The 17161-nt window shown below is 46.1% G+C and overlaps 1 protein-coding gene across 3 annotated transcripts in view; it reads right to left on the bottom strand.

Annotated features, from left to right (window-relative positions):
- The window catches only part of PUM2 (pumilio RNA binding family member 2), an 893995-nt gene that overhangs the window by 781764 nt on the left and 95070 nt on the right, over nucleotides 1–17161 (bottom strand). Inside the window, exon 1 of one of the 3 annotated variants that reach the window (XM_078647738.1) lies at nucleotides 12906–12946. The exons of the other annotated variants lie outside the window; for them this stretch is intronic. The gene's annotated coding sequence lies outside the window, so the exon portion shown is untranslated. Of the gene's footprint in view, nucleotides 1–12905; nucleotides 12947–17161 lie in introns of those variants that run through there. 3 annotated transcript variants of the gene reach the window in all.

Raw genomic sequence — 17161 nt, 5'->3', positions numbered from 1 at the left:
ATGCCCTGGTGGTAGGTCTTCTTGCCTCCTTGATGATGTTCATACAGTCAGGGGGCAGGTTGAGGTAGCCACACTCTATGACCTCAGGAGCCATATTGCAAGGCTCAACTGTTGCGGATCTGGGTGCTGAATGTCTCCACGGTTCTGAGTGAGGAGACTGGGCTTGAGTCGCAGCCGTTGGTGAGGCACCACTGAAAGTTCTAGGAACGTGGTGTACCACGCTTGCCGTGCCCACGTTGGAGCAACTAGGATGAGCGTCATGGAGTGCTGCCGCAGTTTGCGTGCCACAAGCAGTATGAGCGGTGCTGGAGGAAAAGCGTACGCAAATCTGCCTGACCAGTTCATCCATATCGCATTGCCCTGAGACTGCGGGTGTGGGAACCTGTCGGCGAAGGTTTGGCATTTTGCGTTTTCCTTTGTGGGGAATAGGTCTATCTCTGGATGACCCCATTGCTGGAAATATGGTTGGAGCACTGAGGGGTGTATCTCCCACTCGTGCATCTGGTGGCAGTGCCTGCTGAGCAGGTCCGCCATCTGGTTGTCTTTGCCCGGGAGATGTTCCGCCATGAGGAACATGTTCCTTTGAATGGCCCACTTCCACATGCTCTGGGCTAGATGAGACAATTGTGGAGAGTGCATGCCTCCCTGCTTCTGGATGTAATACATGGCAGTCATGTTGTCCGTCCGGATCAGCACGACTTTGTTGCACAGATGCAGAATGAAGGCCTTCATTGCCATGAAAATTGCCATGAGCTCCAATAGGTTGATGTGCATCTTTTGCTGCTGGGCTGTCAATAGTCCCTGCACTGTATAATGGAGGACATGCGCTCCCCAACCCTGGAGAGATGCGTCCAGCACTATCTGTGGTAAAGGCTCTTGGAACGGTCGTCCCCTGCAAAGGTTTTGTGTGTTCCACCAATGCAGAGAGTTGTATGCACGACCGGTCACCAACACTAGGTCTTTCAGATGTCCCTGAGCCTGGTTCCACTGCCGTGCTAAGCACTCCTGAAGCGGACGCATGTGTAGCCTTGCGTGAGGGACTATAAAGATGCAGGAGGCCATCATACTTATTAGCTGCATGAATACTTGCGCTGGGAGCGAGTGTTGGGGCTTGAATTTTTGAATGAGCAATTGCATGCTGTTGACTCTGGCAGAGTTTGGGTGCGCTGTCGCTGACAGAGTGCTGATTGTCGCACCCAGGTACTGTTGTACATGTGCGGGCTGAAGGTGTGATGTTGGGTAATTTAGTGAAAATCCTAGACTGTGTAGGAGGTGAATTGTGCGGGACATGTGGCTGGCACATTGCTGGGCTGACTTTGCTTGAACAAGCCAGTCGTCCAGATAAGGATAGACATGGATGTGTTGTCTCCGAAGATGCGCCGCCACTGTCGCTAAGCACTTGGTGAACACCCTGGGGGCAGTAGTGACCCCGAAAGGCAGGACCTTGAAATGGTAATGCTGGTTGTTTATGGTGAACCTGAGATATTTCCTGTGTCCTGGGTGAATGGGGATGTGGAAATATGCGTCTTTCAGGTCTAGGGTTGCTAGGAAGTCCCCCTGACTGAGCAATGGTAGAACTTGATGTAAAGTTGTGAAAATGTTCTGACAAGATGTACTGGTTCAGGGGTTTGAGGTCTAGAATGGGCCTGAGAGACCCGTCCTTTTTTAGGATTAAGAAGTACAGTGAGTACTTCTTGCTGCAATAAGTGCATGTGCTCTGCGGACATAGGACGGTGCCTTGGGGGTATGTTGGGTGGAGTGGAGGTTAGTTCTAGACAATAGCCGTATTGGATAAGGTCTCTCACCCACCTGTCTGTGGTTATGCCTACCCAGACTGGCAGGAACTGCTGAAGTCTCCCCCCGACTGGTGTTATATGGTAGGGGGGCAGTGACAAGACGTCACTGTTTATTAGTGGCGGAGGATCTGGTATTATTTCCGCGTCCTCTGCCTTTGGTGCTGTTCCCACGATAGCCACCCCTATTGTTTTTGTTATAGGTGGTCTGCGAGCCCCCTCTGTTGTATTGGGCTTGCTGTGATACGTGACCTCTGGAGGCTCCCCTGTTACCGGAGCGACGAAAGGAACCGCCCCTGAACTGTTGTGACTGCAGAGCCCCCATGGATTTTGCTGTCTGTGTCTTTTTTAATTTTCTCAAGGGTGGTGTCACCATCAGGACCAAAGAGAAAGTTAGGGTTAACTGGCTGGTTGAGTAAAGTAGTTTGTATCTCTGGCTTAAAACCAGAGATGCGTAGCCAGGCATGCCTTCTAAGCATTACATTGGTGTTTATGGCTCTAGCTGCCGTGTCTGCTGCATCCAGTGCACACTTGGACGTATTTGAAATTAATTTTCCCTCCTGTATCAGCATTTCTGCTCCCTCCTTATACGCCTCAGGCAGGTGTTGCAGTAGCTGCTCTAACATGTCGTAATGCGCCCTATCATATCTGTCTAATAGGGCCTGTGTATTGGAGATCCTCCAAATATTTGCTGCTTGAGCCGCCACTCGCTTGCCAGATGCTTCAAAGATCTTGGAATCTTTGTCCGGAGGGGGAGCATCACTACTGGTTTGAGTTTGCCCTTTTACGAGCATTAGCCACCACGAGGGAATCCAACGGGAGCTGGCCTTTGATGTACGTAGGGTCTACAGGTGCAGGCCGGTACTTCTTTTCAATCCTTATTTATTTATTTATTTATAAAGTTTTATATAGTGCGAACTTGATCCCGAAGGATATCAGAGCGCTTTACAATTTGATGCAAAGGTAACAAATCAGAACATTATATTATCATTAATTCTACAAAACACACAAAAAAGCATGAGTAATATCTGGTTGTGTTTAAATATTTCCTGAATTGTATTCTCAGCTTCATGCGGTTCCTTGATATAAAAGTCTAATTGACTGACTTTTACCCATTCTCTTTGCAGCCTGTGATGGTTGTAACCCTCAGTAAACCTTCACAATTGTATTACAGTATTTGTCCCATTTTTATTGTAAAGCTTATTGTGCTTTACAGCTCATATTATAATTTTGCTGACTAGATCTTGTTGAGGAGCAACAACATTATTGGTGGATTAACACTGCTCCCGTCAAAAGCGCTTTAAATTCACATAATAAAGAAAGCGCCATGCACTCCTCGGGTTTACAACCCGTGCCCTTGTGGTCTCCTTGAAGATGTCAGTAGCATGCTTAAGGACACCCTTCAGCATAGGCAATGTTTTTACGGATCTTTCAGAAGTCAAGAAAGTATCAAACAAAAAGTCCTCCTCCACTGGGTCAGCATGCATGTCCACATCATGGTTTTTGGCTGCCTTTCAATTAAAGCGTTAAACGCAGCAGTATCTTCAGTAGGCGAGATTTTGATGGTATAGGACTGGGTGTCAGGCGTGGTGTGTGGCTCACCAGGGTCAACAGGGTCAGTCCAGGTTTGCTGTTCATCCTGATCTGTGTCAGCAGGATAATTGAACTCATCTTCATTGTATCCCTCCCCTATGTCCTCATAGGTGCGTGTGGGCGAATAGGAATAGTCTTGTTCATAGGACACCACAGGCTCAGAAAGAAGAGGTGAGGTTGCCGAGTCTCTTTTCCTTTTTAGAGGGATTTAGTATGACTCCAAAGGAATTTCTGGAAGTATTTTCCGTTTGTAAATGGTGAGTCTACCCATATCCGAGTCGATGAACAGTTTTGACTGATTGTCATAGGAGGGTGGTTGGAACATCACCTCCTCTTCAGCGGACTGACTCCTTGAAACTGCCGACACTTTCTTGGTAGTGTCGCTGCCTTTTTGTGGCTCGAGGGTTTTTGGTCGAGCGCTGGGGGGCAGTCCATATTTAATAGGTTGTGTAAGTGGAGATGAACCGACCTTTTTTGAGGGTGTCGCCGTCTTCGATCCGACCAACTTTGTAGGATCACTGGGCTGCTTGCGGCCCTGCGTCGATTTGAGCTGTCAGTGCGCAACAGGTACGCCTTTCTGCTTGAACGCGACGTGCTCTTTCGGGTCGGGTGAACTTTTTGGCTCGACGGCCTTGCTGGATATCGGCGCCGAGGCTAGAAGTTTTGGTTCGACAGTCCTCCTAGCCTTGAGTCCTTTGCCAGTGTCGCCATGTTTGAGCGCGGACGTCGACAGCGTCAGCGCGACGTGCTTGACGGCGGAGACAGGTTTCGGCGTCCCGTGTTTCAAGTCGACACCCCCTTGTGACCCCGAAGGGTTGATGACACTTTTAGATTGGGCTGGAGCCGACGAATCAGAGGCTGTAGATCCGAGGACTGCCTTCAGCAGTTTCTGTTTCGATACAGTTGCTGTCGGTTTCGTTTTTGCCGCTGAAAGTGGCTGATTGACTGAAGGCTCTGTAGAAGTATTCTTAGCCGGGCCTGGACGCGGGGCTATAGAATGTGGGTAAAGATCTTGGCTAAGGCCTTCCGGCGATGCCTCGACCTGAGCCTTAGAGAGTATAGTGTCAGTATTGGGCCCCGCGTTTGCGGACGGGCCTTGCTCATGGCTTGAGTCGTCATCGACAGCTCCGATGGCTTCTGCGTCGTCTCCTACCTCGACGATGTCTTCCTCATGGACGTAGTCTTGTTGTTCGTCCACACTATAATGTGAGTCGTGCTCCGATGCAGTGTCCGACTGCTGTTCAGGATCCTCCTGATCGGCTCCCTCGACGTCGTCTGCCTCGAAGATATCTTCTGGGTCTGGCGCTGTCTGCTGGGCCGACTGTCGCACGTCGAAGCCGAAGCGTTTTCTTCGACCGGAACTTGGAACAGGCCATACAGCTGGCCTCGTCATGGTCCGGGGATAGGCACTTATTGCACACCGGGTGCACATCGATGTGAGGGTATTTGGAGTTGCAGACGGGGCATCTCTTGAACGGGCTCCGTTCCATCGTCGACGCTCGTCGGGGCCTAGAGGTCGAAAAGGCAATACGGCCTTCGAAGTCCTGTTAGAAGAACTGGATGAAGTACTGGGCACCGAACGAGAGACAATACCGACGCCCCTAAGGCCTTTTGGCCTTGCGAAAAGAGTTTAAAGTATATTCCGAACTTGAGTCAAGAAAGCACATCCAAACCCAATGGCGGAAAAAAACAATCTGAAGATGGAGAGGATGCCCATGCGCACTATAGTCTAAGGGAGGAGCCACCTATCTCGTGATACTTCGAAAACTCTTCCAGGACAACAATGTGCAATCATCCGGACCCAACACTAGGCGGCGATCTATGCACAGATATAAATTCAGCAGCCCACATGCCTCGAACATACATTTTTTTAAAATGTATTTTGAACCCAAAAACTTCGTAATCAAGTAAGTACTTTTTCGGAATAGACTTTTACAGTTTAAGCAATGTTAAATCTCAGTGCGTTTTTACAAGTAATGCTTTCCTATGTGAAAAAGAACACTCACTGCATACAAATACTTGCAATGTGTTTCCATGGGACCCCTTTTTGTGATGTGGTAGGAGAACAAGGATCTAAGTTCCACCAGCAAAACGGTCATATTTGCCCCGGTGAGTACAGGTGCAGAGGTGCTGGATGCGTTGCCAGCCTTGTGCTCTACGAGTTAGAAAGGAAAGGGGGACTTGGGGACAAGTCCGGGAGTGCTCAACGAAGTCATGAGGGTCCTGGGAGCACATGGGGGGCAGGTGGTTTTCTTAGGCCAGGGCCAGGTGGCTTGGGTGCAAGGTGTTTGTGGCCGACTGGCTCTTGTGAGTCAAAGTACTCACTGTTGTCAGTCAAGACCTGCAAGGGGGATGAAATCAGGACAGTTGGGCAACTCTCCCTGCTGGCCTCTGCAGAGCGGACAGTCCTTGTTGGCTGGTCATCGGTGATGTCGGAGTCCAGACTAAACTTGCAACAAGCTTTGGTCACAGCTAGGGTCCAGTACCCTAGATATTGGTGCACTAGGGATTGTGGAGGTCCTGGCTTCTTTAAGTTTGGCAGGAAGACTGAACTGACCTCCTTGAATGCAATGACTTGCTCCTAAGCGGCTACTGCTCTGACAATAGCTTCTTTTAATAGGGCCGCTACAGTTGGTAACTGCAGGGGAGTAGCTCCTCTACTCCAAGGGAGATGCTGGTTGCTTAGCGAAGTGCTGTCAACCCTCCGGGTATTGTGGAGGAGGAACAGCTGCAGGACATGTCGGGTCTTAGCAATTGTAGTCTCTCTGTGCAGCAGGCAGGGTTTGGCGCCAAAAGTCCACAGCAGTCTTCAGTTCTTGTGGGGTTGGCTCTTCAGTGACCTCTTCTTCTTTTCAGTCAGTGAAATTTAAAGTTCTGGATTCAGGGAGCACCTAAATACTAAATTAAGGGTTGTTAGGAAGTGGAGAGAACATGGATGTCATTTGGAGGTAGACAGGGGTCGCAGCTGTGACCTCTAACTTGTTTCCGCTACTCCTCATACTTCTTTTGCGATCCGTTGTTTGAGAGAGGGCAACACTATTTCCTCCTCTGTGGCCAGGGGTCGCAAAGGAAGTGCCAGGACTAGCAGGGAGCAAGTCAGAGGCGACAGCTGTGACCCCAGTCTACCTCCAAATGACATCAATGGAAGAGTAGTAGCCAATGGGCTACCTACCCTTAGGGTCTCTATCTCTATGCCCCCAACAAGAACCACTTCCTGCGCAAAGTGGGCATAGCCCTGTCCCAGTTTCCTCAATTCTGCTATCACCAAGATGGTGGTATTTTCCTGGAGTGGGGCATGACTGACCTTGGTGTGGTTGTGAGAAAGTGCCATCTTTCTTGCATTGGTATGCCCCCACTTTTTAGGTCTCGCCTCTCAATGCGCATGCGCATTGAGCGGAGCGAGACTATAGGGGCTTAAACAGACTTTACCTAGACTGGCGATTTGATGCTGTGCCCGTGCGCATTTAGGTCAATGCGCAAGCGCATTGACCTAAAATGCGCGTGCACAGCATCAAATCGCCAGCCATCTGTTGCCCAGCTTGGTGCCGCCAGCAGCTCTTCCCGCTCCACCCCCTGCTGCATCAAAGGCTTGCACGGCCGGCCGGACGTGAAACCCAGTTGAAATACCCATCACACATCCACAAACGAAAAAAAACGTGTCTGCAGCCTTCCACAGAGCCAGTGAGCCTTGCATTAAGAATTACAGGGATGTATCTCTCGTTTGCCAATCCAACACCTGTGAGCTCGTTATTTCGATAGGAAAGGAATGCTGCAGACACCTTTGCTTCCTTAGCATTACTCTACGGACTCCCTAAAAAGGGCAATTAAAAAAAGTGAACCCCCTCCACCAGACTAAAGTCCTTGCTAACCTCCTGCTCCCAGTTCACTAAAGTCAACTTAGTTTGTGATGTCTGCTCTTCCGAGTTCCAGTGAATTCATTTACACGTTCAGAAAATTCACTCACTCTTAAAACCATACACTACAGCATTTTTAAGCTGTGAGGAGGGGCAATTTGAAAATAAATCCGGGGAACTGACTTTCCCGATTGACTTACATTGAAGCAGACATGATCGGAGGCGGAAGGCCCCTAAAATAAAGCCATTTGGGGCTTTACAAAATCAGGAATCTCCCGCCTGGATCGGGTATATCGGCGAGTATGTTACAAAATTAGAGCCTGAAATGAGCCGATAACACAAGGGCAGAACTAAAGGCACAAAATGTGAGATATAGGTATACACACACACAACATGGATTACATGACTTAAAAAGGCAAATACATTCAAAGCCAAAATGTAAGAATCCCATTCATATGCGTGTTCAAACTCCTGACTGATATTCCCCTCCATATGTGGTTGGTAGTGATGATCACGGATGGTAGTGGCAATCTGGTCTGTCTCCTGGCCTTTGAGATAGCCACGTCTGGCAGACGGGAAACAACCATTACAACGCAACTTTTACAACGCACTACCATTACAACGAAATTTTTACAACGCAAAAACCATTACAACGCATGTATTTACAACGCATGTTTTTACATCGCAGGTACCTTTACAACGCATACCATTACAACGTAAGTATTGGTAAGTATATAATTATATTTTAAATTTTGGGTTTTTTAAGGGGTATTTTTAGGGTTAAGGGTCAGTTTTCAGTTTTTGGGTAAAAGGGTATTTTTAGGGTTCAGGGTCAGTTTTCAGTTTTTGGGTAAAGGGGTATTTTTAGGGTTCAGGGTCAGTTTTCAGTTTTTGGGTAAAGGGGTATTTTTAGGGTTCAGGGTCAGTTTTCAGTTTTTGGGTAAAGGGGTATTTTTAGGGTTCAGGGTCAGTTTTGGGTTTTTGGGTAAAAGGGTATTTTTAGGGTTCATGGTCAGTTTTGGGTTTTTGGGTAAAAGGGTATTTTTAGGGTTCAGGGTCAGTTTTGGGTTTTTTGCTTAAGGGGTATTTTTAGGGTTCAGGGTCAGTTTTGGGTTTTTGGGTAAAGGGGTATTTTTAGGGTTCAGGGTCAGTTTTGGGTTTTTGGGTAAAGGGGTATTTTTAGGGTTCAGGGTCAGTTTGGGGTTTTTGGGGTACAGGGGTATTTTTAGGGTTCAGGGTCAGTTTTGAGTTTTTGGGGTACAGGGGTATTTTTAGGGTTCAGGGTCAGTTTGGGGTTTTTGGGGTACAGGGGTACAGGGTAAAAATAAAATAAAATTAAATTTAAATTAAATCAATTAAATGAAATTAAATTAAATTAAATTATATTATTTTCAATTATTTTAAATTAAAAAAATTAATATATACTTACCAATATTTACGTTGTAATGGTATGCGTTGTAAAGGTACCTGCGTTGTAAAAACATGCGTTGTAAATACATGCGTTGTAAAAGTTTTTGCGTTGTAAAAATTTCGTTGTAATGGTATGCATTGTAAAAGTATGAGTTGTAACGTCATACATTCCTGGCAGACAGGCTTCTGAAACTCATGGAGGGTGACATTCGCACCCTGGTGCGGCGCGAATCCCTGCGCTGGGTGGACAGTAGGTCCTCGTCAGTCAGCAGCTTCATGACCTGCCTGGCCTTTTCTCAACATTAAAAGGTCTGCAGCTGTACTAATATGAAGAGCTTTCACATTACATTGTTCTCAGTTCGGCGGTAAATGTTTCCATATAACACTATCGTTTTTTTTGGGGGGGATTTACTTTAAGCTAGTGCCTTCATAAATTACAATAACTTTCCTTTAAGTATTAATTATTCGAAAAAAAATTAAAAGCCATTGTTATTTGTAAAATCAATTAATATTTCACCTCTGTTCTTGCATTTTCATCACAATAAAATACACTGAACATATTCTTCACAAAAGTTATTTACAATAGTTTAAGCTATTGCTATTATAAATTACAAGAACTTTTATTTAAGTATTAATTACTTGTAAAAATTAAAAGCCATTTGTATTTGTTATATGAATACATGTAAGTCACGTACATACAAAACGTGTTGCATTACAAATGCTATAGGTGTCCCATTTGAAAAAGTTAAAAGTATTGGCATTGTAAATGACAAAGCTATTAATTTTGCTATTTTCAAGACCAACACAAAAAAAAAATTGTCATTTACAAAACCAATAACTCCAACTTTTCGAATGCGAGACCTATTGCATTTCCAATGTTTGTTTCTGACTGCTGATGTGCTTTGACTGAGTGTGCCCTGGGCTCCTGCCAACCAAGTACCCAGGGCCTGTGCACCTTCTCTAAAACTGTGTTGAAACTAAAACCCAATTGGCATCTCTGGCCACCGGTCAGCCTCTAGTAAATGGTACCCTAGGTACCCAGGGCATGGTGACCAGAGAAGACCCCTAAGGGCTGAAGCACTTATTGTGCCACCCTTAGGGGCCCTGTACCCTGGCACCCACACACTGGCTTTGCAGGCTGAGTGCCTAAGTACAGAACTAAACAAAGAGTCGACATGGCACACATCCCTGTGTGCCATGCCCACAAACCCACTGCCCTGGCATACATCAGTCACCCCTCTAGCTGGGTGCCCTATGCCAGTGGTGTGGGCACAGGTGCATGAGCCCTGTGCCCCTACAGTATCCAGGGACATTCCTGGGACATGTTGCTGGACCCCTGGGTGGAGAGCCCCCCGCTCTCCTGGGCCTGCAACGATGCACATCCTGGGCGAGGTTCTAGTTCTCCTCCTCAGGATGGGCAGGGGGAAGCTTCAAAAGCCTGCCGCCTCTGTGAGCTTCTCCAGACCATTTGCTTACCCAGCAACTGGCCCCCACCAGTCCTGACCCCCACTCTGTCGGGAAAAACTACGTCAGGAAGGGGGGGGGTGCAAGCCTGTGCCAACCCCACCCCTCAGGTGGGGGAGACTAGGTGAAGCACGACCCCGGGCTCCGGCCATCTTGAAGATGGGGAGTCTTGCCCAATCACAGCTAGGCTCCTGCCCCCCTCCCACAGGAGAGGAGCAGGCTAGGGGGTGTACCCACCCCAGGACAGGGACCTATTGGTCCCTGCCCTTGCCCTACCTGTAACGCTCCTAAATTCAGTATTTATGGGCTCCTTGAACCTTCCTTCCTCAGATCCCAAAACAAAAAGAAGAAAGAAGATCAAGAGGAAGAAGACCCGCCGTGCAGCTGCTAACAGGACGACCACAACTGACTTGGCCCCAGCTCTACCGGCCTGTCGATCCTGGAACCTGCTCCTGCCTAAAACCCAGCGGGCAGCAACCTTGGGACACCCAGAGAACCTGCTTTGCTTGACCCTCTTAAAGACTTGGACTCCCATCAGCAGAGGTTCTGCTGCAACAACAACCCTGATGCCAGCCAGGAAGCTCCAGACCAGCTCACTCTGCACCTGCAAAGCCCGGCCTGTGCCCAAGTGATCCAAGACCACGAGGACGTCCCCCCCCGGCGACTGGGAACCGAAGTCCAGTGCCCAAAGACCCTCCTCGATGAACCAGACGACGCCTGCAGACTCAGAACCAGGGGCCTCTCCAACCGCGACCAGCTGAGGGTAAGCTTTCCAGACACCTAAAGACACCCCTGCACCCAGCGCCCTACAGTCCCCTGTGTCTACTTTTGAAAAACTTTAAATATTCTTTAAAAATCATACGAAATACTGAAACGTAATTACTTACCTGTTTTAGGTTGAGACCCCAGTGCTGGACATAGGAGCCCAGTACTGGATAACAAAAGTAACGAGATCGTACTTTACTTGCAACCTGAATTTTCGACCATTGGATAACATTGCCAGATTTCTGTTGTAAAGTTTCTAAATGTGAACTTTTAAAACAGCTTTATATTCCTGAAAAATCACTGCACTCACAAACGTTTTTACTAAGTTGTTTTCAGCTTAGACCCCAGGACTGAATCTAGGATAACTCATTGAGCTCAATGCTAAATTGCGTGTAGAATTGTGTTGCCTACTGCAACCCCTGTACCCATTGTGTTTACAAAGTCTATTGCCTTTCTGCAAAGTACTCATCTGAGACCTCTCACATTGAGAACAGTATATTTTGATACCTGTTGGTTCTAAAAATAAAATCACTATATCTTTGATATGAAAACAATTGGCCTGGAGTTCAGTCTCGGAGTGTGTGAAACCTTTTGCTGACTGAGTGTGTACAACAAATGCTTTCTACTGTCCTCTGGTACTGCCTTACTGCTCAACCAAGCTACCACTATAGAGAGTAAGGTCACACCTGGCTTTAACCTCTGTTATACCTCTGGGGTTTGTGGACTCTATACACACTGTGCCTTATTCTGGTACAGTATATATAGAGCCACTTTCTCACAGTGGTCCACACCTATTTTGCATACTAAGTTCCCAGCTGTCCTGGTGCCAAATGGGCCTCAGGGGAAGGAGTGACATCTCCCAGGGCTGGGGGAAGCCAGGCTTGCATATCAAAGGCAGCATAGGCTGGGGGCGTGGCCAGGCAAGATAGCAGTGTAAACGTGCCTGACGGTGCTTGTATTTCTTCCCAGTGCTGCAAGTCTAAGGCATTTTTGGAGTGCTTGAATGTTCAGCTGAGTCATTCCACTAGGCTGTACGTTAGAGGAAAATAAGCAGTGGTACACACGGCATTAATATGTTGCACCTTTTGTATCTACATCATTAGATCAAAATCAAACAGAGTTCCATGGTCCGCAAGTATTTTCTTTGGGAACCATTTGTTAAAAAATGGACAGTAATGCAGATACCAAGGAAGCTGTGAAAGCGTTGTAGAGAGCTTATGGAAAGAAGGTGGCAAAGTCCAGCATAAAGTATAATGAAACTCTTTATGAGATGTCTCTTTCTCACTACATAAATAACGTATCCTTAGGTTGTTGTGGTCACATATATAGTTGAATAGGTATTCTTGATATACAGTAACTGGATCGAATTTGACAAATCTCACGATTACAGGCTTTTGTATGTCACTGTGTAAATCTCCTTCTCTGACCCTTATAAACATGCATGTGATACAGTCACTGGCGAGGTCCCACATTTGTTAACTAGGGACTTGGGATACCTACATCCGATACATTACAAAATAAAATGGTAATTATCTCAATGAAATGACATTGCCCATGTTTTCTCCGTCCTCACAAACTCAGCAAAATAGTACCCCAAAAATACCAAGTAATCAAATGCAGCAGAGAGGAATTAAGAACACAACTGTAAAAGCTTTTTCAAGAAAAAACTGTGGTGAAAGAAGCATGTACTATTAGAATTAGTGATGAAAATAAATGAATTCACTTTTTACTCGAGACTAAAACAGCAAGAGTAATAAAGGAGCATAAGGGTAGCTCAAACCATTGTAAGGACTAAACATCAATAGTAAACTGGAGGAAGACAGACTAGATAGATTTGGCAGAACCAATCTCTTATACAATAACTTTTTTAGATTCTAAAATGTTTTTTTAAATACCAGTGAACTTTAAAAATTGACTCAAAAATATGGTTGCTGCAAACAAATGTGTGTGAATACCAACAAAGAAGCAAGTTCCTCATGAGAAACAGGTCATGCGAATGTGTGCCCAGGAGAAACTTAATGCTCAATTGAAATCTTTGCAGTCTGCATCGATTCCATTTGGTAAACCTCTGCCTTAGGGTTCATGGTCAGTTTTGGGTGTTTGGGTAAAAGGGTATTTTTAGGGTTCAGGGTCAGTTTTGGGTTTTTGGGTTAAGGGGTATTTTTAGGGTTCAGGGTCAGTTTTGGGTGTTTGGGTAAAGGGGTATTTTAAGGGTTCAGGGTCAGTTTTGGGTTTTTGGGTAAAAGGATATTTTTAGGGTTGAGGGTCAGTTTGGGGTTTTTGGGTAAAAGGATATTTTTGGGGTTCAGGGTCAGTTTTGGGTTTTTGGGTTAAGGGGTATTTTTAGGGTTCAGGGTCAGTTTTGGGTTTTTGGGGTACAGGGGTATTTTTAGGGTTCAGGGTCAGTTTTGAGTTTTTGGGGTACAGGGGTATTTTTAGGGTTCAGGGTCAGTTTGGGGTTTTTGGGGTACAGGGGTACAGGGTAAAAATAAAATAAAATTAAATTTAAATTAAATCAATTAAATGAAATTAAATTAAATTATTTTCAATTATTTTAAATTAAAAAAATTAATATATACTTACCAATATTTACGTTGTAAAGGTATGCGTTGTAAAGGTACCTGCGTTGTAAAAACATGCGTTGTAAATACATGCGTTGTAAAAGTTTTTGCGTTGTAAAAATTTCGTTGTAATGGTATGCGTTGTAAAAGTATGAGTTGTAACGTCATACATTCCTGGCAGACAGGCTTCTGAAACTCATGGAGGGTGACATTCGCACCCTGGTGCGGCGCGAATCCCTGCGCTGGATGGACAGTAGGTCCTCGTCAGTCAGCAGCTTCATGGCCTGCCTGGCCTTTTCTCAACATTAAAAGGTCTGCAGCTGTACTAATATGAAGAGCTTTCACATTACATTGTTCTCAGTTCGGCGGTAAATGTTTCCATATTACACTATCGTTTTTTTGGGGGGGGGATTTACTTTAAGCTAGTGCCTTCATAAATTACAATAACTTTCCTTTAAGTATTAATTATTCGAAAAAAAATTAAAAGCCATTGTTATTTGTAAAATCAATTAATATTTCACCTCTGTTCTTGCATTTTCATCACAATAAAATACACTGAACATATTCTTCACAAAAGTTATTTACAATAGTTTAAGCTATTGCTATTATAAATTACAAGAACTTTTATTTAAGTATTAATTACTTGTAAAAATTAAAAGCCATTTGTATTTGTTATATGAATACATGTAAGTCACGTACATACAAAACGTGTTGCATTACAAATGCTATAGGTGTCCCATTTGAAAAAGTTAAAAGTATTGGCATTGTAAATGACAAAGCTATTAATTTTGCTATTTTCAAGACCAACACAAAAAAAAAAAAAATTGTCATTTACAAAACCAATAACTCCAACTTTTCGAATGCGAGACCTATTGCATTTCCAATGTTTGTTTCTGACTGCTGATGTGCTTTGACTGAGTGTGCCCTGGGCTCCTGCCAACCAGGTACCCAGGGCCTGTGCACCTTCTCTAAAACTGTGTTGAAACTAAAACCCAATTGGCATCTCTGGCCACCGGTCAGCCTCTAGTAAATGGTACCCTAGGTACCCAGGGCATGGTGACCAGAGAAGACCCCTAAGGGCTGAAGCACTTATTGTGCCACCCTTAGGGGCCCTGTACCCTGGCACCCACACACTGGCTTTGCAGGCTGAGTGCCTAAGTACAGAACTAAACAAAGAGTCGACACGGCACACATCCCTGTGTGCCATGCCCACAAACCCACTGCCCTGGCATACATCAGTCACCCCTCTAGCTGGGTGCCCTATGCCAGTGGTGTGGGCACAGGTGCATGAGCCCTGTACCCCTACAGTATCCAGGGACATTCCCGGGACATGTTGCTGGACCCCTGGGTGGAGAGCCCCCCGCTCTCCTGGGCCTGCAACGATGCACATCCTGGGCGAGGTTCTAGTTCTCCTCCTCAGGATGGGCAGGGGGAAGCTTCAAAAGCCTGCCGCCTCTGTGAGCTTCTCCAGACCATTTGCTTACCTAGCAACTGGCCCCCACCAGTCCTGACCCCCACTCTGTCGGGAAAAACTACGTCAGGAAGGGGGGGTGTGCAAGCCTGTGCCAACCCCACCCCTCAGGTGGGGGAGACTAGGTGAAGCACGACCCCGGGCTCCGGCCATCTTGAAGATGGGGAGTCTTGCCCAATCACAGCTAGGCTCCTGCCCCCCTCCCACAGGAGAGGAGCAGGCTAGGGGGTGTACCCACCCCAGGACAGGGACCTATTGGTCCCTGCCCTTGCCCTACCTGTAACGCTCCTAAATTCAGTATTTATGGGCTCCTTGAACCTTCCTTCCTCAGATCCCAAAACAAAAAGAAGAAAGAAGATCAAGAGGAAGAAGACCCGCCGTGCAGCTGCTAACAGGACGACCACAACTGACTTGGCCCCAGCCCTACCGGCCTGTCGATCCTGGAACCTGCTCCTGCCTAAAACCCAGCGGGCAGCAACCTTGGGACACCCAGAGAACCTGAATGCTTGACCCTCTTAAAGACTTGGACTCCCATCAGCAGAGGTTCTGCTGCAACAACAACCCTGATGCCAGCCAGGAAGCTCCAGACCAGCTCACTCTGCACCTGCAAAGCCCGGCCTGTGCCCAAGTGATCCAAGACCACGAGGACGTCCCCCCCGGCGACTGGGACCCGAAGTCCAGTGCCCAAAGACCCTCCTCGATGAACCAGACGACGCCTGCAGACTCAGAACCAGGGGCCTCTCCAACCGCGACCAGCTGAGGGTAAGCTTTCCAGACACCTAAAGACACCCCTGCACCCAGCGCCCTACAGTCCCCTGTGTCTACTTTTGAAAAACTTTAAATATTCTTTAAAAATCATACGAAATACTGAAACGTAATTACTTACCTGTTTTAGGTTGAGACCCCAGTGCTGGACCTAGGAGCCCAGTACTGGATAACAAAAGTAACGAGATCGTACTTTACCTGCAACCTGAATTTTCTACCATTGGATAACATTGCCAGATTTCTGTTGAAAAGTTTCTAAATGTGAACTTTTAAAACAGCTTTATATTCCTGAAAAATCACTGCACTCACAAACGTTTTTACTAAGTTGTTTTCAGCTTAGACCCCAGGACTGAATCTAGGATAACTCATTGAGCTCAATGCTAAATTGTGTGTAGAATTGTGTTGCCTACTGCAACCCCTGTACCCATTGTGTTTACAAAGTCTATTGCCTTTCTGCAAAGTACTCATCTGAGACCTCTCACATTGAGAACAGTATATTTTGATACCTGTTGGTTCTAAAAATAAAATCACTATATCTTTGATATGAAAACAATTGGCCTGGAGTTCAGTCTCGGAGTGTGTGAAACCTTTTGCTGACTGAGTGTGTACAACAAATGCTTTCCACTGTCCTCTGGTACTGCCTTACTGCTCAACCAAGCTACCACTATAGAGAGTAAGGTCACACCTGGCTTTAACCTGTGTTATACCTCTGGGGTTTGTGGACTCTATACACACTGTGCCTTATTCTGGTACAGTATATATAGAGCCACTTTCTCACAGTGGTCCACACCTATTTTGCATACTAAGTTCCCAGCTGTCCTGGTGCCAAATGGGCCTCAGGGGAAGGAGTGACATCTCCCAGGGCTGGGGGAAGCCAGGCTTGCATATCAAAGGCAGCATAGGCTGGGGGCGTGGCCAGGCAAGATAGCAGTGTAAACGTGCCTGACGGTGCTTGTATTTCTTCCCAGTGCTGCAAGTCTAAGGCATTTATGGAGTGCTTGAATGTTCAGCTGAGTCATTCCACTAGGCTGTACGTTAGAGGAAAATAAGCAGTGGTACACACGGCATTAATATGTTGCACCTTTTGTATCTACATCATTAGATCAAAATCAAACAGAGTTCCATGGTCCGCAAGTATTTTCTTTGGGACCATTTGTTAAAAAATGGACAGTAATGCAGATACCAAGGAAGCTGTGAAAGCGTTGTAGAGAGCTTATGGAAAGAAGGTGGCAAAGTCCAGCATAAAGTATAATGAAACTCTTTATGAGATGTCTCTTTCTCACTACATAAATAACGTATCCTTAGGTTGTTGTGGTCACATATATAGTTGAATAGGTATTCTTGATATACAGTAACGATCGAATTTGACAAATCTCACGATTACAGGCTTTTGTATGTCACTGTGTAAATCTCCTTCTCTGACCCTTATAAACATGCATGTGATACAGTCACTGGCGAGGTCCCACATTTGTTAACTAGGGACTT

The sequence above is a fragment of the Lissotriton helveticus genome, chromosome 6 (assembly GCF_964261635.1).
Source record: "Lissotriton helveticus chromosome 6, aLisHel1.1, whole genome shotgun sequence".
NCBI lineage: Eukaryota > Metazoa > Chordata > Amphibia > Caudata > Salamandridae > Lissotriton > Lissotriton helveticus.
This window is presented reverse-complemented; position numbering and strand designations above follow the sequence as displayed.